The 23,773-nt window shown below is 39.8% G+C and overlaps 1 pseudogene; it reads right to left on the bottom strand.

Annotated features, from left to right (window-relative positions):
* Positions 1-1,859: 1,859 nt before the first annotated feature.
* Positions 1,860-23,010, bottom strand: LOC133754459 (protein SET-like; annotated as a pseudogene).
* Between the last annotated feature and the right edge of the window lie 763 nt (positions 23,011-23,773).

Genomic DNA, 23,773 nt, shown 5'->3' with positions numbered 1-23,773 from the left:
TATGGATGCTGGCATAGCAGGTAGAATCAGTCTACTACATCAAAGCACCAGCTCCATGGTCATCTTAATAGATGTAGAGAAAATATTTGATAAAATATAGCATCCTTTCATGATAAAGAATCTTAAACAAATTGTGTATAGAAAGAACATTTTTGTTGTTGTTGTTGTTGACAGGCAGAGTGGATAGTGAGAGAGAGAGACAGAGAGAAAGGTCTTCCTTTTTGCCATTGGTTCACCCTCCAATGGCCGCTGCAGCCGGCGCATTGTGCTGATCCAAAGCCAGGAGCCAGGTGTTTCTCCTGGTCTCCCATGTGGGTGCAGGGCCCAAGGACTTGGGCCATCCTCCACTGCCTTCCCGGGCCATAGCAGACAGCTGGCCTGGAAGAGGGGCAACCGGGATAGAATCCGGTGCCCCAACCGGGACTAGAACCCGGTGTGCCGGCGCCGAGAAAGAACATTTTTTTAAAGCTTTTATTTAATGAATATAAATTTCCAAAGTACAGCTTATGGATTACAATGGCTTCCCCCACCCACCCATAACTTCCCTCCCACCCGCAACCCTCCCCTTTCCCACTCTCTCTCCCCTTCTATTCACATCAAGATTCATTTTCAATTCTCTTTATATACAGAAAATCAGTTTAGTATATATAAAGTAAAGATTTCAATGGTTTGCCCTCACATAGCAACACTAAGTGAAAAATACTGTTGGAGTACTAGTTATAGCATTAAATCACAGTGTACAGCACATTAATGTCAGAGATCCTACATGATATTTTTTTAAAAATTTGATTAATTTTCTATGTAATTTCCAATTTAACACCAAGTTTGTTTGCTTTTTTTTCATTTTCAATTATCTTTATATACAGGAGATCGATTCAGTATTTACTAAGTAAAGATTTCATCAGCTTGCACCCACATAGAAACACAAAGTGTAAAAATACTGTTTCAGTATTAGCTATAGCATTACTTCACATTGGACAACCCATTAAGGACAGATCCCACATGGGACGCAAGTGCACAGTGACTCTTGATGTTGATTTAACAATTTAACACTCTTGTTTATGGTGTCAGTAATCTCCCTGGGTTCTATTCATGAGTTGCCGAGGCTATGGAAGCCTTTAGCATTCGCCAACTTCAATCTTATTCCTAAAGGGTCATAGTCAAAGTGGAAGTTCTCTCCTCCCTTCAGAGGAAGGTACCTCCTTCTTTGATGGTCCCAGAAAGAACATATTTTAACACTATCAATCCAATATATGAGAAACCCACAGGCAGCATAATTTTAAATGGAGGAAAAGCTGGAAGCATTTACACTAAGACCTGGAACCAGACAAGGATGCCCACTTTCACCATTACTATTCAATATAGTACTGGAAGTTTTAGCCAGAGCTATTAAGCAAGAAATGTAAAGAGATACAAATGGGAAAGGAGGAAGTCAAATAATCCATATTTGCATGATTCTATTTATAGAACAATCCAAAGACTCAATTAAGAGTCTACTGGAATGCATAAGAGAGCCCACTAAAGTTGCAGGTTATAAAATCACACAAAAATCAATAGTATTTATATGAAAATAATTCAAGGCTGAGAAAGAAATTGTAGGATCAGTCCCATTCACAATTAGCTAAACAATTTTAAATACCTTGGAATGGAAAGCAGCAGAAGATGGCCCAAGCCCTTAGGCCCTTGCACCCATAGTAAGGTGAGAAACATGCTGTAGAGAAAAGAGACATCAAAACAAGAGGCTCAGAACAAAAGAGATCAAAATAAAAATAACAAGATGGCAACTTGCTCCCAGGAACTGGAGGGAAAAAAAAAGCTGGACTCATTGGTGTCTTCTATTAGCCATCTTTTCCTTCATCCTACTCTCTTTCTTCCCCTTCATCATCATCTTTATCTTCTTCACCTTCATCCTCATTCCTTTCTTCATCAATGTCTTCGAACTCTTCTTCTTCATCTTCTTCCTCTTCCCCTTCCCTGTCATCCATATCAGGAACCAGGTAGTATTGTAATGGATTCAGCCAAATAGCATCTTTGATGACCTCTCCTAAGTCCTGTGCACCTGCAACAGAGTGGTCAGGAAACAAGCTAAAGAAGAACTCTGGTTCCTCACATTCCCTCTTCCTGTGGGCTTTGTTCTGCCTTTGACTTGAATGTTTCATCACCTCCTCTCAATGTTTCCATTTTATTTCAGTGGACTTTAAAGATGGATCACTACTCTCATTTAGATGGCATTCTTTGGAGAGAACTTAATTTTTGAAGTAAGGATTTTCATCAAAATAAAAATCTATTCTCTAACTGATTTAATACCTTCAAATTCTGTCACTTCAACTCTTTTCAGATTAGGCAGCACCTCTTCATTCTCCTCCCCAAGCAGTGCAGATACTTTGGATGGTTGCCAAGTTGCTACCCCCAAATTTGTGATTCTGGTGATCAGTTCTGGCCTCTTCTAAAAAATAAATTGTGAGGAATTTGTTTTATATCTGTTCTACTTTCAAAATCTCCTTACTGGCTTGTTCATTAAGTCTATTTCATTTTCACGTCATCAACTGCTTCTTTTTGCTCTTTTTCTCAGATCTGGTTGTCCCCCTGTGGTTGGAGCTGAGTTCCTTTTTACTGACTTTGGCCACTGACCCTGACCTGGTGCTGCTCTGCAGTGGTGGGGGAGTGAGGAGCCCAAAAGAAGGGAAGGAGAGGGAGTGGGCAGGTGGCTCCTCCTCATGTCCCCTACACTGCTAGCTAGGCTCTGCCCTGGTGGCTTGAAGAGGGTGGGGCTGGGGTGTCTCTCAGATGGGGTCAGGTTTCTGCTTGAAGAGAGGAGGCTGTAGTGGATAGATGACTGGGCTCCCTCATTGCACTCTGTGTGCCTGCTTGCTCACCCTGAGCTGCCACCTTATTGTGTTCTGCACTCCTGCTGGAGCCTCCTGGAGCTGCCAGCTTCTCAGGGTTAGGGTCAGCTGGTCCCAAGCTTTAAATTTAGGTCTTTGAACTATCTTGAGTTGATTTTTGATTATGGTGAGAGGTATGGATCTAACTTCATTTTTCTATGTATATACATCCACTTTTGCTAGCACAATTTATTGAAGAGCTTATTCTTTCTCCAACATATGGTCTGGGCACTTTAGTCAAAATTCAGTTGACTATATGTAAGTGGATTAATTTTTGGGCTCTCCATTCTGTGCCATTGCTCTATGTATCAGTTTTTATGCCAGTACCATGCTGTTCTAACTTCTATATCTTTATAGTATTCTTTAAAGCCAGGTATTGTGATGCCTTCTGTGTGAATTTGTTTTTCTCCACTGTGGATTTCTTTGGCTATTCTGGGTCTGTTGTGATTCCCTAAATTTTATTATTTTTTTTCTATTTCTCTAAAGAATGTCATTGGTATTTTGGTAGGGATTACATTGACATTGTGAGTTGCTTTAGGTAATACAGATGTTTTAATAATATTAGTTTTTGCAATCTATGAGTAAGGAATAGATTTCCAATTTTTTTATGTCTTTTTTGATTTCTTCATGAGTGTTTTATAATCTCCACTTTCACTTCTTTGTTTAATTTTTTTTTAGCATTTGATTTTCTGTGGCTATTGTGAATGGGATTTCTTCCTTGATTTCTTGTTCAGTAAATTCCTCATTTGCATATTTTTTTCTATGTTTATTTTGTAACCTACAACTTTACTGAATTGGTTTATAAGTTCTAACACCTTTTTGGTGGAATGTATAGGTTTTTCCGTGTATAACCTCATGTATTTTGATTTCCTCTTTTCCTATTCTGATGCCTTCTTTTTCTTCTACCTTATTGGTCTTGCTAATAAACCTATCCAATACTATATTAAATAAGAGTGGTGAAAGTGTACATCCTTGTCTTCCAGATCTGAGAAAAAGTACTCTCAACTTTCCCAATCAGTATGATATTGGTTGATGGTTTATCACATATAGTCTTTATAATTTTTAGGCATATTCCTTCTACACCTAATGTGAGGATAGTTTTTTCATTAAATTATGCTGAATTTTATCAAATGCTCTCTGAATCTATCGAGATAACAATATGGTTCTACCTTTCTTCTATGGATGTGATGTATGATGTTTAATGATTTGTGAATGCTGAATCACCCTTACATCTCTAGGATAAATCCTACTCAATTGTGCTGTATGATCTTTTTGATGTGATTTTGGATTTGTTTTGTTAATTGTTTGTCATCAATTTTTGCATCTATGGTATTTTTGTGTTATGCCTTTGACTTTTGGTATCAGAGTAATAATGGGCTTGTAAAAAGAGCTTTACAGAGTTCCATCCTGTTCAACATTTTGAAATAGTTCAAAAAGTAGTGGAGTTAGTTCCTCTTTAAATGTTTCTATAACTCTGAAGTTAGTTCCTTTTTAAGTGTTTTGTAGAACTCAGTAGGAAAGCCATCAGGTCCTTGACATTTCCTTGAAGTGAGAATTCTAATTACTGCTTCAATCACATCACTTGTTATTAGTCTGCTTAGGTTTTCTTGAATTAAACTTGGTAGATTTTATGTATCTAAGACTTTGTCCATTTCTCTTATTTACATTTTTTGACCAAATTTATTTTTGTTTAAATTTCATTTAATTTGGTTTACTGTAATTTATGCAAGTGCCTGCCAAGTAAACTAGGTATTATGCAATCAACACACATTTTCTCAAATCTGCCCAGTAGTACGAAAAGATTGAGATACATGTGCCAAGCTCTCATTTCCATGTATGCTGAAGCTCTGAAAGATTCTACAGATGCCAATGAGAGTCAAGTTTATGAAAAGGAGGGGACTAGACTATTTCACAAAATTAGCAGTAGTCTCTACCACACCAAACATGGCAGGCAATGAGTATGTGCTGACAAAACCTATCTTACAACAGTGCCCAGAGAGTAACCTGGGTCTTCCTCCTGAGTACAAAGAGGACATAAAATGAAATCTTCTTGGATGAGGACAACAATGTCTCATTATGAAGCAGTCATCATAAACATCCTTGTCTCATTCACGGCCATCACTCCAGTGGGGACACAAGCCATGTAGCAAAGCAAGGGACAAGGAAGAAAAGACTGTCAATGAGCAGATTCCTAACGGGATCTGATTGCAGGGTTTGCATGCCTTAGGAGCAATGGACGGTTAAAGAAGACATTTTCTGGCCTGAAGGTGTCAACATCATCATTCTACTGCAGATGCTAGAACTGATAGGAGAAAAAAGCTGACAAAAACTACCTAAATATTGTGCCTTCTTTAAAATAAAATGTGGCATTTTCCTTTTTTTTTTTTTTTGAAGAGAAAGGTTTATTGTCTGGTGGGGGAAACCTGACAGGCTGAGGGGAGAGGGCGAGAGTGTAAGAGAGAAAGAGAGAGTAAGGGAGAATAAGAAAGAGAGCATGTGTTTTGGAACAGGTCCTGTTAAACCTTTGCCAGGGGGGTGGGCAGGGAAATAGGAGCAGTGAATCCCATTAGGGTGGGAGTGCAGCTGACACTTGTGGTTGGGGCATCTGGTCATCTGGCTTCTAGCAATGCCAGCTGGGGCTAGAGCCTAAGATGGCATCTGAGGCATAGATTGCACCACAGATAAGACTGTGCCATTTTAATAACATTCCCCCTTTTGCTTTTTATAAAGCACATGTTGTATGGATTACATCAGCCCCAAATTCCAGGAGTGGTAGAGGGATGATGATCTGTCTTTAGAGCTACTTCCTGCTGACATGGGGCAACGAGTTACTCTCTCTGGCATAGGGATATGTCTCAAGACTGTCTCCTGAGTGGGGAGACCAATGTATCCCTGTAGTAGCATTTGGTTGACTGCCTGGTTGGTGAAGACCTTGGTTTGTTCCATTATCACCTCCTGTAAACACTTAAACAGACATGGTAGCATAAAAGACAGGGTGAGAATAGCAGCCAATGATCCTAAGAGTGGCATTAACCAAGTAATGAGAGGATTTCACAGAGGAGAGGAAATGGGGGATGGGGGTCTCTGGACCCTATTGAAGACTATTTGATGGATGTAGTTTTACCTGGCCTGATTGGTTAACATAATAACAACATTGTTTAAGGTCACTCTATTCTGTAGTACCACACCTGTTAGGTGATATATTTTTTGAGACCTCAGATGGTGTCAGCTGAGGTCTCAATGGACCTAGTCTCTGGCCCCTGGACAGAGACTCCTAACCCTGGGTTGGCAGGCCCTGTGCTGTGGCTTACACTATATTAAAGTTCCCCCTTGAAGTGGATTTCAACACATTCTATCCTTGAGATGTGAGAACCTTGAGCATTTGCAGCTTCCAAGCCACAACTCCAGAAAATAGACATTTCATGAACAAAAACTGCAGAAGTGTTCTACTTCCAGTTTTTCTACATGGCCTACAATGCTATTAATACTAATTTTTTTATCAAAAAATTTCTTTGTGATGCAGGAAACTACAAATTTTCTAGTGCTTATTATAAATCACAAACTATCATCTCCAGTTTTGCTAGGTTTGGTGTAGAAAACACTTGAAATTTAAAATACAAAACTACAATAAAAATCGGTAAATTTTTTAAAGATTCTTTTATTTATTCAAAAGTCAGAGTTACACAGAGAAAGGAGAGGCAGAGAGAAAGAGAGAGGTCTTCCATCTGCTGGTTTACTCCCCAATTGATAGCAAAGGCCAGAGCTGTGCTGATCCAAAGCCACGAACCAGGAGCTCTTCCTGGTCTCCCACGTGAATGCAGGGGCCCAATGACTTGGGCCATATTCTACTGCTGCTTTCCCAGGCCATAGCAGAGAGCTGGATCAGAAGTGGAGCAGCTGGGACTTGGACCAGCACCCATATAGATGCCAGCACAGTAGGCAGCAGCTTTACCCACTACACCACAGTGCCAGCCCCCAAATTGGTAAAATTTTTAAAATTATTTTCCTCTTAGGGAAAACAAATAAAACAATGACCTGCAATTTATTTATTTCTTAATAGACATTGTCAAGGGGCCAGTGCTACATCATAGTGGGTAAAGCCACTGCCTGTAGTGCCAGCATCCCATATGAGTGCCAGTTTGAGTCCCAGCTGCTCCACTTCTGATCCAGCTCTCTATTATTAAGTCCTTGGGCATTTCACTCATGTGGGAGACCTGGAAGAAACTCCTGGCTCCTGGCTTTGGATCAGTGCAGCTCTGGCCATTGCAGCCATTTGGGAAATGAACCAGAGGATGGAAGACCTCTCTCTCTCTAACTCTTCACTCTCTTTCTCTCTCTCTCCCTCTCTCTGCCTCCTTGTAACTCTGCTTTTCAAATAGATAAATCTTTAAAAATTAAAAAAAGACATTGTCAAATTTAGCTGTAAGATAATGACCATTTGGAAATAAATAGTGGTGGGGCCAGTGCTGTGGCATAGTAGGTAAAGGTACTGCCTGTGGTGTCATTATCCCATATGGGCTCTGATTGAAGTCCCAGCTGCTGTACTTCTGATCTAGCTCTCTGCTATGGCCTGGGAGAGCAGTAGAGAATGGCCCAAGTCCTTGGGCCCCTACACCCACATGGGAGACCCAGAAGAAACTCCTGGCTTCTGGCTTTGGATGGGCAAAGCTCTCACCATTGCAGCTAATTGAGGAGTGAACCAACAGATGGAAGACCTCTCTCTTTCTCTGCCTCTGCCTCTCTATAGCTCTAGTTTTCAAATAAATAAATCTTTTTAAAATTAGAAATAGTCATAAATATATTCAGAGTTTATAGTCTAGACTCACTGGGATATCAAAAAATTACAAAGATATTTTCCTGTGGGAGTTGCTTATCAGATTAAAATAAAAATTTATGAGATACCAATTTAAAAGAACGTAAAAATAAGAAAAATCTATGTTGGTCCACAACTTGACAGTTATGGAGCACAACAGCTAGGAATACATTGCAGTCAATTAGTCCACTATTGATACTACTCTGATAATTATTATTAAAATCTGTTCCATATATATTCAATTTTTTTTCTTACATTCTTGCTGAAGATATATACAGTACTTTGGAGACATTGGACCAATCCATTCAGTATGCCTGCTTGAAAATATACACAAAAGTGGGCCTATGGGTCTGTAGCTCTATACGCATTTTATATGCAATTGCATACACACACAGACACACACACACAGTTGAAAACCTGTGCATGTATGTACATAGTCACCAGTGTATGTATTATAGATGTTGACACTGCAAAACTAGTCAGATTCTTCACTCATCTGAATGCACTTTTTCCACTCACTTGACCTTTATTGTGTAGTTTGATTTTGTCTTGTACCCAACAGAGCACTAATCTAGATATCAGCAGTTGACATACCTCAGATGGAACCTTTCTTGTGCACTATTTCTAATGCTTCCTGAGCATATTCTGTCATTCTCCTAATGTCTTCTATTGTCAGCTCAATCTTCTTGTCAGTTTAACAAAAAAGTTAAAAAGTTGGCAATGAAAATTCATAACTATCATTTTTCTTGATTCTGAATGAAGTTTTTTACTTTTCTTTGTAGCCTTCACCACTTGAACTTGATCATCACCAGCTTATAGGAACACATATGAGGACAGTTAGGCTTGTTTGCCAGATCCCTCCTCCATCTGGGCCCCAAAGGACCTCACAGGGACTTTTAAAATCCTTGATTGACTGGAATAATTCTGGATCTTCATTATCTTTGTAGTCTACTGGTTCAACTTGACATCGATCTGCAATGCCTATGTGGACAATTTCAGCCATTTCATCTCTCCTCTTTGGTTCTATTTCTGAATCTCATCAGTGGGAGAGGAGTCAATGTTCATCAATGTGATTTCTAAAAATAAGAGGTAGAGGGAGGCCTAGGAGTGATTCTCTGGGCTATTTTTCTTTGAGCACAGGATGGGAAAGAGGCAGGTTGTTGTTCTTTCCAGCCTTGCTTTTCTTCAGGTGAAATAACACTGACAACAATATCAACAGTAATAGCAGCAGCTCCTGTGAGTCCTGTTGAGTGCATACCATGTACCTAGGGTCCTAACAGGCTCTACCCTTTTTTTCCCCCTAAAACAGTTTTTATTTTGCCTGTTCGTATTTCTCATTTAAAGAAATTAAATAGACAAATTGGTGAACCCACATGTGATTTGCTAATAGGCAGACATTTTCTAAACATATGCTCACAAGGTAGGCTTTCAGTTGGGCTGGGTGTCAAGCCAGGTTGCAGTTTGCCACATAAAAACTTACATAAAAGCAACTTCAGGTTTAAACTTAATTGAACACTGTGAATGTGGAGAGAATTATTTCACTTTATAACGCTTCCTCCATATTTGGAGCAGTTTTATTTACTTTCCCCAACCTACCCTTGTTGTATTGTCTGTTTTTTACAACCTGAATTTCTATAATTTTGACAGTTACTCTAAAATATTCAGCATGCTTACATAGCACCAGAGAAATTTGATGAGTAACTCTCAACCTATGCCAGCTTTAAGAATGTGGAGCTGCTACAGGATCCCACACTCAGAAATACTTTGTGCTTGATTTTGATTTCACCTTCTCCAAACTTAATAATTTTAACTTAGAACTTGTGTTTGGTTGAGCACAGTCATATGGGCAAATGGAGCATGCATGTTACAGGAGCATGCATGTTACAGAGGAATGTTACAAAGAGAGATTTCTTTGGGGACAGGGGAAAAGAGAGATGTGTGAAGCATGAAAATGAGGAAACATCTGAAAATGAACAGGGGCAGGACAAAGAACAGAGCAGGCCTGAGAGACAGACATCAAGGAAAAGGGAAAGAGACTGACTATAAGGAAGTAAAACCTGTTGTTTATAGATCAAAACTAGTTAATATATTAATTTTAAAAATTCACATGTATAAGGGATGTGCTTAACACTCAAAATTATGCACCAGCTTGTAAAGATGAAGGGAACCACAACAGACTACTAAACCTAATCCACACATGTAATTTAATGAACATGGAAGATACAATTATAATTTTTTAAAGATCTATTTATTTGAAAGTTAGAGTTACAGAGAGAGAGGAGAGGCAGAAACAGAGAGAGAGAGAGAGAGAGAGGTCTTCCATCTGCTGGTTCACTCCCCAATTGGCTGAAATGGCTGGAGTTGCACTGATCTGAAGCCAGGAGCCAGGAGCTTCTTCCAGGTCTCCCACATGGGTGCAAGGGCCCAAGGACTTGGGCCATCTTCCACTGTTTTCCCAGGCCATAGCAGAGAGCTGGATTGGAAGTGGAGCAGCTGGGTCTCAAACTGGCACCCATATGGGATGCCGGTGCTCAGGCCAGGGCATTAATCTGCTGTGCTACAGTGACGGCCTCAACATTATAATTTTTTGGATTAACTATATACTTACATTTATTTTAAAATTTTATTTTGGGGTCGGTGCTGTGGTGTAGCAGGTAAAACCGCCTCCTGAAGTGCCAGCATCCCATATGGGCACTGATTTGGGTCCCGACTACTCCACTTCTGATCCAGCTCTCTGCTATGGCCTGAAAGAGTAGTAGAAGATGGCCCAAATTCTTGGGCCCCTGCACCCACGTGGGAAGACCCAGAGGAAGATCCTGGCTCCTGGTTATGGATTGGCGCAGCTCCAGCTGTTGCAGCCAATCAGGGAGTGAAACAGCAGAAGGAAGACCTCTCTTTCTCTCTTCCTCTCATTTCTCTGTGTAACTCTTTCAAATAAATAAATACTTTTAAATTTTTCATTTTAATATTGATTAGTTTTTAATAGATCCAATGTGATTTGTAGATACATTCTAAGAACATAACAATATTCCCCTTCTTCCCCCTCTCTCCCTCCCACTGTTTTTCCTTCTCCATTTCTTTATTTTTTTTTAATTTTTGAGATGACATTTTAAATTTACATCACAATAAAAAGGCTTATTACTTCAATGAATAAACAGTGTAACAAGCAAAAAGAAAAAAGACTCTAGTTTAATGCAAATATTTACAATGGCTATAAACAATAATTGAATGGAAAATGACCAGTAAATCTTATCACAGATTATTAAAACTATAATAGTATAAAATTCTTTTTAAAAATTTATTTACGTTGTATGTTTTATGTATTTTATTTTATTTATTTTTGGTAAAGATTTATTTGTTTATTTGAAAAATTTACACAGAGAGAAGGAGAGGCAGAGAGAGAGAGAGAGAGAGAGAGAGAGAAGTCTTTCATCCGCTGGTACACTCCCCAATGGACTGCAACAGCCAGAGCTGTGCCGATCTGAAGCCAGGAGCCAAGAGCTTCTTCTGGGTCTCCCATGTGGGTGCAGGGGCCCAAGGACTTGGCCACCTTCTAATGCTTTCCCAGGCCATAGCAGAGAGCTGGATCGGAAGTGGAGCTGCCAGACTCGAACCGGTGCCCATATGGAATGCCGGCACCGCAGGCGGCTGCTTTACTCCCTATGCCACTGCGCCGGCCCCTCATTTATTTTATATATACAGATTTAGGAACATAGTGATAATTCTCCCCCTACCCTCCCTCCCACCCATGCTCCAATCCTTCCTCATCCTCCCTCTCATATTCTCAGTCTTAATTTTTACAAAGATCTACTTTCAGTTTACTTAGTGATCAGTATAACATTCTTAACCACTGGTTTGACAAAATTATAAAGCAAATTTACAAAGCTCTATTCACAGCAGTACTGATACAAGCAGACATTTCTTTTTTGTTTTTTAAATTTTAGTTGCCATGGGCTGATGCTCTGACTCAGCGGGTTAACACCCTGGCCTGAAGCGCCAGCATCCCATATGGTCTCTGGTTCTCTCTCTCTCTCTCTCTCTCTCTCTGCCTCTCCTCTCTCTCTGTAACTCTGACTTTCAAATAAATAAATAAATAAATCTTTAAAAAAATAAATAAATAAATTCTAGTTGCCACATATAAGGGAGAACATGTGGTATTTGTCTTTCTGAGTCTGGCTTATTTCACTCAACACGATGTCCTTCATTTGCATCCATTTTATTTTAAATAGTAGAATTTTATTCTCTTTGATACCTGAATAGTATTCTATTGCCTGTACACTATATAATATTTTAATATTATATATAATATATATAATATTTTCTTTATCCAGTCAGGGACATCTTGGTTGGCTTCAAATTATGTCTATCGTGAACAGTGCTGCTATAAACATGATTATGTAGGTCTTTGATATATTGTGTTCAAGTTTTTTGGGTATATACCCAGTACTCAGGTTGCTGGATCATATGACAAGCCTATTTCTAGTTGTTTTTTAAAGAAATTTCCGCATTGTTTTCTACAGTGGCTGAACTAATTTACATTCCAACCAACAGTATATAAGTTTTCCCCTTTCTCCACATCCTAACCAGCATTTGTTACTCTCTGGTTTGGATTTTAGCTGTTCTGACAGGGGTGAGGTGATATGTCATTGAGGTTTTGATTTGCATTTCCCTGGTGGCCAGTGATATTGAGCATTTTTTCATATATTTGTTGGCCATTTTATCTCTTCTTTTGAGAACTGTCTATTGAAGTCATTTGACCATTTCTCAAAGGCATTGGTTGCTTTTTGTTCAGTTTTTTTTTATTAAACTTTTATTTAATGAATATAAATTTCCAAAGTACAGCCCATGGATTACAATGGCTTCCCCCTCCCAAAACTTCCCTCCCACCCACAACCCTCCCCTTTCCTGCTCCCTCTCCCCTTCCAATCACATCATGATTCATTTTCAATTCTCTTTATATACAGAAGATCAGTTTAGTATATATTAGGTAACGATTTCAACAGTTTGCCCCCATATAGCAACACAAAGTGAAAAAAAATACTGTTGGAGTACTAGTTATAGCATTAAATAAGAGTGTACAGCACATTAAAGACAGAGATCCTACATAATTTTTTAAAAAAAAATTAATTAATTTTCTATGCCATTTTTAATTTAACACCAGGTTTTTTTTTCATTTCCAATTATCTTTATATACAGAAGATCGATTCAGCACATAATTAGTAAAGATCTCATCAGTTTGCACCCACGCAGAAACACAAAGTGCAAAAATATTGTTTCAGTACCAGTCATAGCATCACTGCACATTAGACAACACATTAAGGACAGATCCCACATGGGATGTAAGTACACAGTGACTTCAGTTGCTGACTTAACAATTTGACACTCTCCTGTTCATGGCGTCAGTAAACTCCCTAGGCTCTAGTCATGAGTTGCCAGGGCTATGGAAGCCTTTAGAGTTTGCTGACTTTGATCTTATTCTGATAGGGTCATAGTCAAAGTGGAAGTTCTCTCCTCCCTTCAGAGAAAGGTACCTGCTTCTTGGATGGCCCTGTTCTTTCCACTGGGATCTCACTCACAGAGATCTTTCATTTAGGTCTTCTTCTTCTTTTTTTTTTCTTTTCCATGGTATCTTGGCTTTCCATGCCTACAATACTCTCATGGGCTCTTCAGCCAGATCCGAATGCCTTAAGGGCTGATTCTGAGGCCAGAGTGTTGTTTAGGACGTCTGCCATTCAATGAGTCTGCTGTGTATCCCACTTCCCATGTTGGATCTTTCTCTCCCTTTTTGATTCTATCAGTTAGTATTAGCAGACACTTGTCTTGTTTGTGTGATCCCTTTGATTCTTAGACCTATCAGAGCCATCGATTGTGAACTGAAATTGATCACTTGGACTAGTGAGATGGCATTGCTACATGCCACCTTGATGGGATTGTATTGGAATTCCCTGGCACATTTCTAACTCCATCATTTGGGGCAAGTCCGATTGAGCATGTCCCAAATTGTACATCTCCTCCCTCTCTTTTTCCACTCTGAAATTTAACAGGGATCATTTTTCAGTTAAAATTTATACACCTAAGAATAATTGTGTGTTAATTACAGAGTTCAACCACTAGTACTAGAACAACAACAACAACCACAAATACTAAAAAGGATAAAGTATTACATTGTACATCTAGAGTCAGGACAAGAGCTGATCAGGTCACTGTTTCTTATAGTGTCCATTTCACTTCAACAGGTTTCCCCTTTGGTGCTCAGTTGTTGCCGATCAGGGAAAACAAATGAAATTTGTCTCTTTGGGACTGGCTTAATTCACTCAGCATGATGTTTTCCAGATTCCTCCACCTTGTTGCAAATTACTGGGTTTCATTGTTTCTTACTGCTGTATAGTATTCTATGGAGTACATGTCCCATAATTTCTTTATCCAGTCTACCGTTGATGGGCATTTGGGTTGGTTCCAAGTCTTAGCTATTGTGAATTGAGCTGCAATAAACATTAATGTGCAGATGGCTTTTTTATTAGCCAAATTAATTTCCTTTGGGTAAATTCCAAGGAGTGGGATGGCTGGGTTGTATGGTAGGGTTATGTTCAGGTTTCTGAGGAATCTCCAGACTGACTTCCATAGTGGCTTAACCAGTTTGCATTCCCACCAACAGTGGGTTAGTGTCCCTTTTTCCCCACATCCTTTCCAGCACCTGTTGTTGGTAGATTTCTGAATGTGAGCCATTCTCACCGGGGTGAGGTGAAACCTCATTCTGGTTTTGATTTGCATTTCTCTGATTGCTAGTGATCTTGAACATTTTTTCATGTGTCTGTTGGCCATTTGGATTTCCTCTTTCGAAAAATGTATATTGAGGTCCTTGGCCCATCTCTTAAGTGGGTTGGTTGTTCTGTTGTTGTGGAGTTTCTTGATTTCTTTGTAGATTCTGGTTGTCAACCCTTTATCTGTAGTATAGTTTGCAAATATTTTTTCCCATTCTGTCGGTTGCCTCTTCACTCTCCTGACTGTTTCTTTTGAAGTACAGAAACTTCTCAATTTGATGCAATCCCAAATGTTAATTTTGGTTTTGACTGCCTGTGCTCCTGGAGTCTTTTCCAAGAAGTCTTTGCCTGTACCTATATCTTGCAGGGTTTCTCCAATGCTCTCTAATAATTTGATGGTTTCGGGTCATAGATTTAAGTCTTTAATCCATGTTGAGTGAATTTTTGTGTAAGGTGAAAGGTAGGGGTCTTGCTTCAAGCTTCTGCATGTGGAAATCCAATTTTCCCAGCACCATTTATTGAATAGGCTGTCCTTATTCCAGGGATTAGTTTTGGATCTTTGATCAAATATAAGTTGGCTGTAGATGTTTGGATTGATTTCTGGTGTTTCTATTCTGTTCCATTGGTCTATCCATCTGTTTCTGTACCAGTACCATGCTGTTTTGATAACAACTGCCCTGTAGTATGTCCTGAAATCTGGTATTGTGATGCCTCTGGTTTTGTTTTTCTTGTACAAGATTGCTTTGCCTATTCGAGGTCTTCTGTGTCTCCATATGTATTGCAACATTTTTTCAGATCTGAGAAGAAGGTCTTCGGTATCTTGATTGGTATTGCATTGAATGTATAAATTGCTTTTGGGAGAATAGACATTTTGATGATATTGATTCTTCCAATCCATGAGCATGGAAGATTTCTCCATTTTTTGGTATCCTCTTCTATTTCTTCCTTTAAGGTTTTGTAGTTTTCATCATAGAGATCTTTAACATCCTTGGTTAAGCTTATTCCAAGGTATTTGATTTTTTTTGTAGCTATTGTGAATGGGATTGATCTTAGAAGTTCTTCCTCAGCCGTGGCATTGCCTGTGTATACAAAGGCTGTTGATTTTTGTGCATTGATTTTATATCCTGCTACTTTGCCAAACTCTTCGATGAGTTCCAGTAGTCTCTTAGTAGAGTTCTTTGTGTCCCCTAAATAAAGAATCATCGTCTGCAAAGAGGGATAGTTTGAGTTCTTCCTTCCAAATTTGTATCCCTTTAATTTCTTTTTCTTGCCTAATAGCTCTGGCTAAGACTTCCAGAACTATATTGAATAGCAGTGGTGAGAGTGGGCATCCCTGTCTGGTGCCAGATCTCAGCGGAAATGCTTCCAACTTTTTCCCCGTTCAATAGGTACTGTATTGAGGAATGTTCCTTCCAGTTTGCTTAGAGTTTTCATCTTGAAAGGGTGTTGTATTTTATCAAATGCTTTCTCTGCATCTATTGAGAGAATCATATGGTTTTTCTTCTGCAGTCTGTTAATGTAGTGTATTACGTTGATTGTTTTGCGAACGTTGAACCATCCCTGCAAACCAGGGATAAATCCCACTTGGTCTGGGTGGATGATCTTTCTGATGTGTTGTTGCATTCTATTGGCCAGAATTTTATTGAGGATTTTTGCATCTATGTTCATCATGGATATTGGTCTGTAAATTCTCTTTCAATGCTGCATCTTTTTCTGGCTTAGGAATTAAGGTGATGCTGGCTTCATAGAAAGAATTTGGGAGGATTCCCTCTTTTTCGATTGTTTTGAATAGTGTGAGAAGAATTGGAATTAATTCTTCTCTAAATGTCTGGTAGAACTCAGCAGTGAATCCATCTGGTCCTGGGCTTTTCTTTGTTTGGAGGGCCTTTATTACTGTTTCAATTTCTGTGTCAGTTATGGGTCTGTTTAGGTTTTCTATGTCTTCCTGGCTCAATTTAGGTAGGTTGTATGTGTCCAAGAATCTGTCCATTTCTGATAGATTTCCCTGTTTGCTGGCATACAAGTCCTTGTAGTAATTTCTGATGATTCTTTTTATTTCTATAGTGTCTGTTGTTACGTTTCCATTTTCATCTCTGATCCTATTGATATGGGTCTTTTCTTTTTTTAGTTAGTTGGGCCAATGGGGTGTCAATTTTATTTATTTTTTCAAAAACCAGCTCCTCGTTTGGCTGATTTTTTGTAATGTTTTTTTTGGATTCAATCTTGTTGATTTCTTCTTTGATTTTAATTATTTCTCTTCTCCTACTGGGTTTGGGTTTGGTTTGCTGCAGATTTTCTAGATCCTTGAGATGAACTGAAAGCTCATCTATTTGGTGCCTTTCCAATTTCTTGATGTAGGCACCTATTGATATAAACTTTCCTCTTAACACTGCTTTTGTTGTATCCCATAGGGTTTGGTTTGTTGTGCTGTTATCCTCATTTACTTCCAGACAATTTTTGATTTCTCTTTTGATTTCTTCTATGACCCATTGTTCATTCAGGAGCATGTTGTTCAATCTCCATGTGTTTGCACGTGCTCTAGGGATTCCCGAGTTGCTAATTTCCAATTTCATTCCTTTGTGGTCTGAGAAGTTGCATGGTATGATTCTAATTCTTTTGAATTTGCTGAGACTTGCTTTATGGCCTAGTATGTGGTCAATCCTAGAGAAGGTTCCATGTACTGCTGAGAAGAATGTAAAGTCCTTAGATGTAGGATGAAATGTTCTGTAGATATCTGTTAGATCCATTTGGGCTATAGTGTCATTTAAATCTACTGTCTCCTTGTTGGTCTTCTGTCCTGTTGATCTGTCTATCTCTGAGAGTGGAGTATTGAAGTCCCCCAGTACTATTGTATTGGGGTCTAAGTCTCCCTTTAAGTCCCTTAACAAGTCTTTTAAATAAGCTGGTGCCCTGTAATTAGGTGCATATACATTGATAATCATTATATCTACCTGTTCAATGGATCCCTTAATCATTAAATAGTGCCCTCTTTATCTCTCCTAACAGTTTTTGTGGTAAAGTTTATGTTGTCCGATATTAAGATGGCTACGCCCGCTCTTTTTTCATTTCTGTTGGCATGGTATATCTTTTTCAAGCCTTTCACTTTCAGTCTGTATGCATCATTGTTGGAAAGATGAGTTTCTTGTAAGCAGCAAAAAGATGGGTTTTGTTCCTTAACCCAATCAGCCAATCGGTGTCTTTTAACTGGACAGTTCAGGCCATTAACATTCAATGTGACTATTGAGAAGGAGTAACTTTGCCCTGTCATTTGCCAAAGATTTTTTCTAATATATGGTTTGAGACTCCTGTGATCTTTTGCTGTGAGGTTTCCTTCCTTTATCTTCTTTCATATTGGTTACCGTGTTTCTGTGTTTCTCTATGTAACACATCTAAGCATCTTTTGCAGGGCTGGACGAGTGGCGACAAATTCTTTCAATTTCTGTTTGCTGTGAAAGGTCTTTATTTCACCTTCATTCACAAATGAGAGCTTTGCAGGATATAATATTCTGCGCTGGCAGTTTTTCTCCCTTAGTACCTGGGCTATATCTCGTCATTCTCTCCTAGCATAGGGTTTCTGATGAGAAGTTTGCTGTGAGTCTAATTGGAGATCCTCTGAGAGTAATCTGGCATTTCTCTCTTGCACATTTTAGGATCTTTTCTTTGTGTTTCACTGTGGTGAGTTTGATTACAACGTGTCGTGTTGAGGATCTCTTTTGATCATGTTTATTAGGGGTTCTATGAGCTGTTTCATTTCATTTTGATTCCTCCTTAATATTTCATTTTCACGAGAGAGATTTTCTATCTTGTCCATTAAGGATTTCTGTAGTTCAAGAATTTGTTTTTGAGAACTTCTTAATGTTCTTATCAATTTTTTTAGATCTGCTTCTTGCATTTCCTCTATCTCTTCATCTTCATAATCTTGGATTGGGGTGTCTTGTTCATTTGGGGGCATCATTCATAGTGTCTTCCTTGCTCTTGTTACCTCGGTTTCTACGTTTGTTGTTTGGCATGTTGGAAATAATTTATGTTTGTTTTTTTTTTTTTTTTGCTGTGGTGTTTTTTTCTCGTTATACTATGCTTCTAAGTGGGCTGTCTGCTTTGATGGATCCTTAGTGGCTGTGATGTGTGTGGCCAGAGAGCTCCGCTTGATTCTTCAGGTTTAAGGCTGTGCAAAAAGTGACTCACCCAGATTGTTCTCTCCCTTGCTCCTTGCTGGATCGCTCTCTCTCTCTCTCTCTCTCTCTCTCTTTTTTTTTTTTTGACTCAGTTGGGAAGTAATTTGGCACAGGTGAGTGGAATTGAGGGTAGTTGAAATCTGTCCTCTGTGAGTATTCGTTTGATCTACCCCTGGGACGACACAATGAGTTTATGCAGCCCTCAATGTGTTCTCAAGTTTCACCAAAGTTCCAAAGTTACTGAGTTTGTGAAGTCGTTGGCGGTGCTTTACCTATGTAAAATGGCGCCTGCTCTTTGTTTTGCTTGGTGAGTGAAGAGAGAGGCCTCTGCTTTTCCCCCACAATGTCTCGGGTTTCTGACGTCTTTGTCTTACCTTCCGTTCATTTCCACACTGGCGAGATTCTGCGGCTCGTCTCCCGTGGTTGGGTTTCCACGCGGTGGGCTCCCTGTAGGTCCTCTGTGTCACATCCACTAGATCTGGAAGCATTTCCTCTGCAGTTTTTTTTCTTGAGTCTTTTCCTGAGGTGCTCCAATCTACAGGCACCGGCTCAGCCACCTTCTGAGGCCTCAGCGGCTGAAGTTCCAGCACCATTATCTCCTTAGTTTTTTAAGTTGTTGGTATATTCAGCATTTTAATCCTTTGTAAGATAGTTGGTTTGAAAATATTTTTTCTAATTCTTTTGGGTACCTCTTCAGTCTATTAACCATTTCCTTTGCTATGTAAAAGCTTCTTGGTTTGAGATAGTCAGACTTATTTAGTTTTGCTTTTGTTGTCTGTGCTTTAGGGATCTTATCCAAGAAGTCATTCCCTACATCAATGTCTTGGAATGTTTCCCCTAAATTTCCTCCAGCAACTTAATAGTCTTGGGCTTTAATTGTAGGTCTTTGATCCAACTTAAGCTGATTTTTGTATATGATAAGAGGTATGGATCTAATTTCATTTTTCTACATATATGCATCCAGTTTTGCCAGCACCATTCGTTGAAGAGATTATCCTTAATGTATGGTCAAAAATCAGTTGACTTGATGTAATGTGAATTAATTTCTGAGCTCTCAATTCTGTTCCATTGATCTATTTATCAGTTTTTATGCCAGTACCATGCTGTTTTAATTACTATAGCTTTAAGTATTCTGATGCCTCCAGCTTGGTTTTTCTTACTTAGGATTGCTTTGGCTATTTGGTGTCTTTTGTGATTCCATATAAATTTTAGGATTTTTTTCAACTCTAAAGAATGATATTGGTAGTTTGATAGGGTTTGCATTTAATCTGTTAATAGCTTTAGGAAGTATAGATATTTTGTTTCTTTGAATTGATGAGCAAAGAATTTCAGTTTTTAGCATAGTTGATGTTTTCTTTCATCAATGTTTGATAATTTTTTTGTAGAGATCTTTCACTTTGGTTAAATTTATTTCTAAATATTTGAGATTTTTGCAGCTATTGTGAAGAGGATTTCTATCTTGATTTCTTTGGAGGACCATTGTTTCTTTTCGAGGTATCATGGAATCCTGCTTCTTATTTCCTGTGCCCCTATACTGATGTCTGTGTATCTGGCATAATAGTCTCCTCTTCTTTATGGAGCAGGCTTTATTGGAAAATAATTTGTAGCCCAAGAGTGTAGCCCCTGAATTAGTTCTTTTGCTTTAATCAGTGTCAACTGTGTCTATAAGTGACACAGTGGTCTGGTTTGCTGCAATAAATAGGTGTAGCTATGTGAATTTTAAAAAGGCTACATCTTAAACTAAATATATAAAAAATTTTCATGAGACTCAGGCAGTAGACCCATTGAATCCAGATAAATGAGCCAGCCTCTTAACCAAAATAACCAACTATGTGCATTTACATGCATATAACTATGTATCTCTCTGTGTGTAAGATCAACTAAATTTTTTATATTCCTCACTCTTCAGGTGACAAAAAAACCTCTGGAAGCCTGGTAGATGCACTGTTGCACGTACTGCCCCCCCCCACACACACTTTCTTTCTTTCTCTTTCTCTCTCTTTCTCTCTTTCTTTCCTTCCTTCTCTGAAAAATCCTTCATTGTCTGACTGGTGGGGGACTTAGCATCCTTTTCACATGTTTTGGCTGGGCTGAACAATACTGGAAACAAGGAGTCTAGGAGTACTTCTTCTTTTTTTTTTAAAGATTTTATTTATTTGAGAGGTAGAATTACAGACAGTGAGAGGGAGAAATGAAGAGAAAGGTCTTCCTTCTGTTGGTTCACTCCCAGATGGCTTCAATGGCCAGAGCTGCACCAATCTGAAACCAGGAGCCAGGAGATTCTTCTGCATCTCCCATGTGGGTGCAGAGGCCTAAGCACATGGCCATCCTCTCCTGCCTTCCCAGGCCATAGCAGAGAGCTGGATTGGAAGAGGGGCAACTGGGACTAGAACTGGTGCCCATATGGGATGCTGGCACTGCAGGCAGAGGATTAACCTACTGCTCTATGGAGCCAGCCCCCCAGAAGTACTTCTAAAACAGTCACATCTGATAACATCTGGCACATCTTTACATGATTTGGCCCAGAAGAAAGGATCCATGATTCATCCTGGTCATGGATACATAAGCCACGGTGCTTGCAGAAATGGGTAGTGTCTGAGGATCAGCTGCCAAATCTTTGGCCTTTCCCTTCAGTCACATGTGGACAAGTATAGTGGCTGCAGAGAGTCAGTGCCAGGAACTTGGCTCCCACATGCTCCAGCTTTCTTTCCATGCCATTAAGTGGTTTTTTTTGTGATGGGCTTTGATATTCCCAGATGCGCTTGGACAGAAGTTCCTTTGTTGTTTGCTGACATGAAAGCAATGAGACAGCAACACTTTATTTCATGATCTGAAATGCACTGGAAATCCAAGGATCTTTGAAAATGTTGGTGGCAAAATGGCATCAAAATATGTTTATATATATATATATTTAAATGCATATCTAGGGTTTTTTAAATATTTATCTTATTTATTTGAAAGAGTTACTGAGAGAGATAGAGACAGAGAGAAAGGTCTTCCATCCTCTGGTTCACTCCCCAGATGGCCACAAAGACCAGAGCTGCTCCGATCTGAAGCCAGGAGCCAGAAGCTTCTTCCCAGTTTCCCACATGTGTTCAGGGGCCCAAGGACTTGGGCCATCTTCCACTGCTTTCCCAGGCAATAGCAGAGAGCTGGATCAGAAGAGGAGCAGCCGAGACTAGAACCAGCAGAAACATGGGATGCTGGCACTTCAGGCCAGGGCTTTAACCTGCTTTGCCACAGTGCTGGCTCCTCTAGGTTTTAATAATATGCATTTTTCGCAAAATTTCTGAAGACTCTTCATATGTATGGGTTTTAATTTTCTGCACCAAAATGAACATATATTTAAATTTCATTTTCCAGGAAGGCTTTAAAATGCCCCTGCATGGTGACAGAAACCTGAAGCTTGAATAGGTTCTGTGAGTGTGCAAGTTTGGGTGCATTGTTTCCCATTTTTGTCTCATAGAGATTACTCATGACATCTGTGATGAGTTCTTCCCTTCTGAGAGAAAACTACCACACCTTAGAGAAGCTGTAGGACTTTCTGCCTAGCTCTGTCCTCAGCCAGGGCCAACACAGAGCAGTGGTCTCTGAGGTAGCCCTTCTGGGCTGCTGAATAAACAGTTGCAGTCCTCACCATTGCTCTGTCCACCCAGAATTCTCCCCATAGTGCAGCACTTACAGCAGTAATGTAAGTTCCCATAAAGCCTATAGGGCATGGGGACACTAATTTGCAATTTGTCTGTGCTGGACCAGGAAACATCACGAGAAACCTTCCTATCTACCTCATCTTTTACCTAGATCTGGAGTCATCTGACCACTGCCTGCAGCACTGTCCTGTGCCCACTGTCAGTCCCATCCACTAGATCCAGGGATTTCTGAGATTTTGGCCAACATTGTTGAGTTGAACACCACCTCACAGCTTCTTCAAGCCTAACTCTGATCTGGTTGTGCAGTTCCGATCTCTAAAATGTGGTCTCACATCTGAGACCAGGTCTCAAAAATGAGGCTTTCCCAGCCAGCCCCTAGAGTGAGCTGGGGTGTTCTGGCAGATACACTGCCAGGGACCTTGCTGAGACAAGTGCTTTCTGGCCCTTGATGCCCCTGGAATACAAAGAAGTGAGGAAAGGTTTCTCTGCTAAGAGAGATGAAAAGGAGGATGCATCTCAGTGAAAAGGGGAGAGGATGGTGGTGGGAAATGATAGGCAGACAGCTCTGGGAGGCTGGCACAGTGAGGCTCTCAGCATGAGCCCATTAAGGAGACTGGGCATGTACATGGACTGGTTGTGGGTGGGTCCATCTCTGTGTTGGGCAGTGAACTGGGGTGGAGGTAAAACAGTCCAGTTCCAGTTCTGGAATACTCACCTGGACCCCATGCCAGCTCCCTACCTGGCTGAGCAGCTTGATCTCAGCCCTTTCCAAGCTGAATTTCATCTCCTTCCTTTATGTTGGCCATGTTCCAGTTCTGGAGGTCAGCTCAGAAACCCACTCTGGCATTTGGAATATTCTCTCTTGAGCAGTCACTCTGAACACAAATGTCTGCCAAAGGCCTCCACATGCCACTCAGACAAGGTGACATCTGAGTGGGGACCTAAAGGATGGAGACAATAAGATATGTGCATGTGTGAGGAAGGGAATTCTAAGTAAAAGGACAAGCAAGTGCAAAAGACCCAGTATAAAATGTGTCCAAGCTCTGCTTCTCTTTGGTCCAGATTAAAGGAAAGGAAAGCATTAACAGCCCTGGTTAGTAGAGCCTACTATGTTATGCAGTGTTAGTCCATCTATCATCACTATGATGAAGTCCCAAAGATGGAGACTTATAAAACAAGATACTTATGGAACTCATATTTCTGGAGGTGGGAAATTTGAAGGCTGAATGGTCTACTCTGGCCTCTGGTGAGGACCTAATGGTCAATGGGATCATGACTGGAGCAAGTGTATGAGGAAGAGATCAAATCACAAAACAGGAGGTCAGAGCCATGGAAGGGGTCAGATTTGCTCTCTCAAGAGAATGGTTCCAGTTACAAAGGTTGGATGCAACCAGTTCTGTTCAGTTTTATCAGGGACTGTGAAAAGACAGTTCTGCAAAGATAACTGTTATGGGATTGCAAGTTACTATGCAACATGTATGCATACTAT

This window comes from Lepus europaeus, unplaced genomic scaffold (assembly GCF_033115175.1).
Source record: "Lepus europaeus isolate LE1 unplaced genomic scaffold, mLepTim1.pri SCAFFOLD_106, whole genome shotgun sequence".
Lineage (NCBI taxonomy): Eukaryota > Metazoa > Chordata > Mammalia > Lagomorpha > Leporidae > Lepus > Lepus europaeus.
This window is presented reverse-complemented; position numbering and strand designations above follow the sequence as displayed.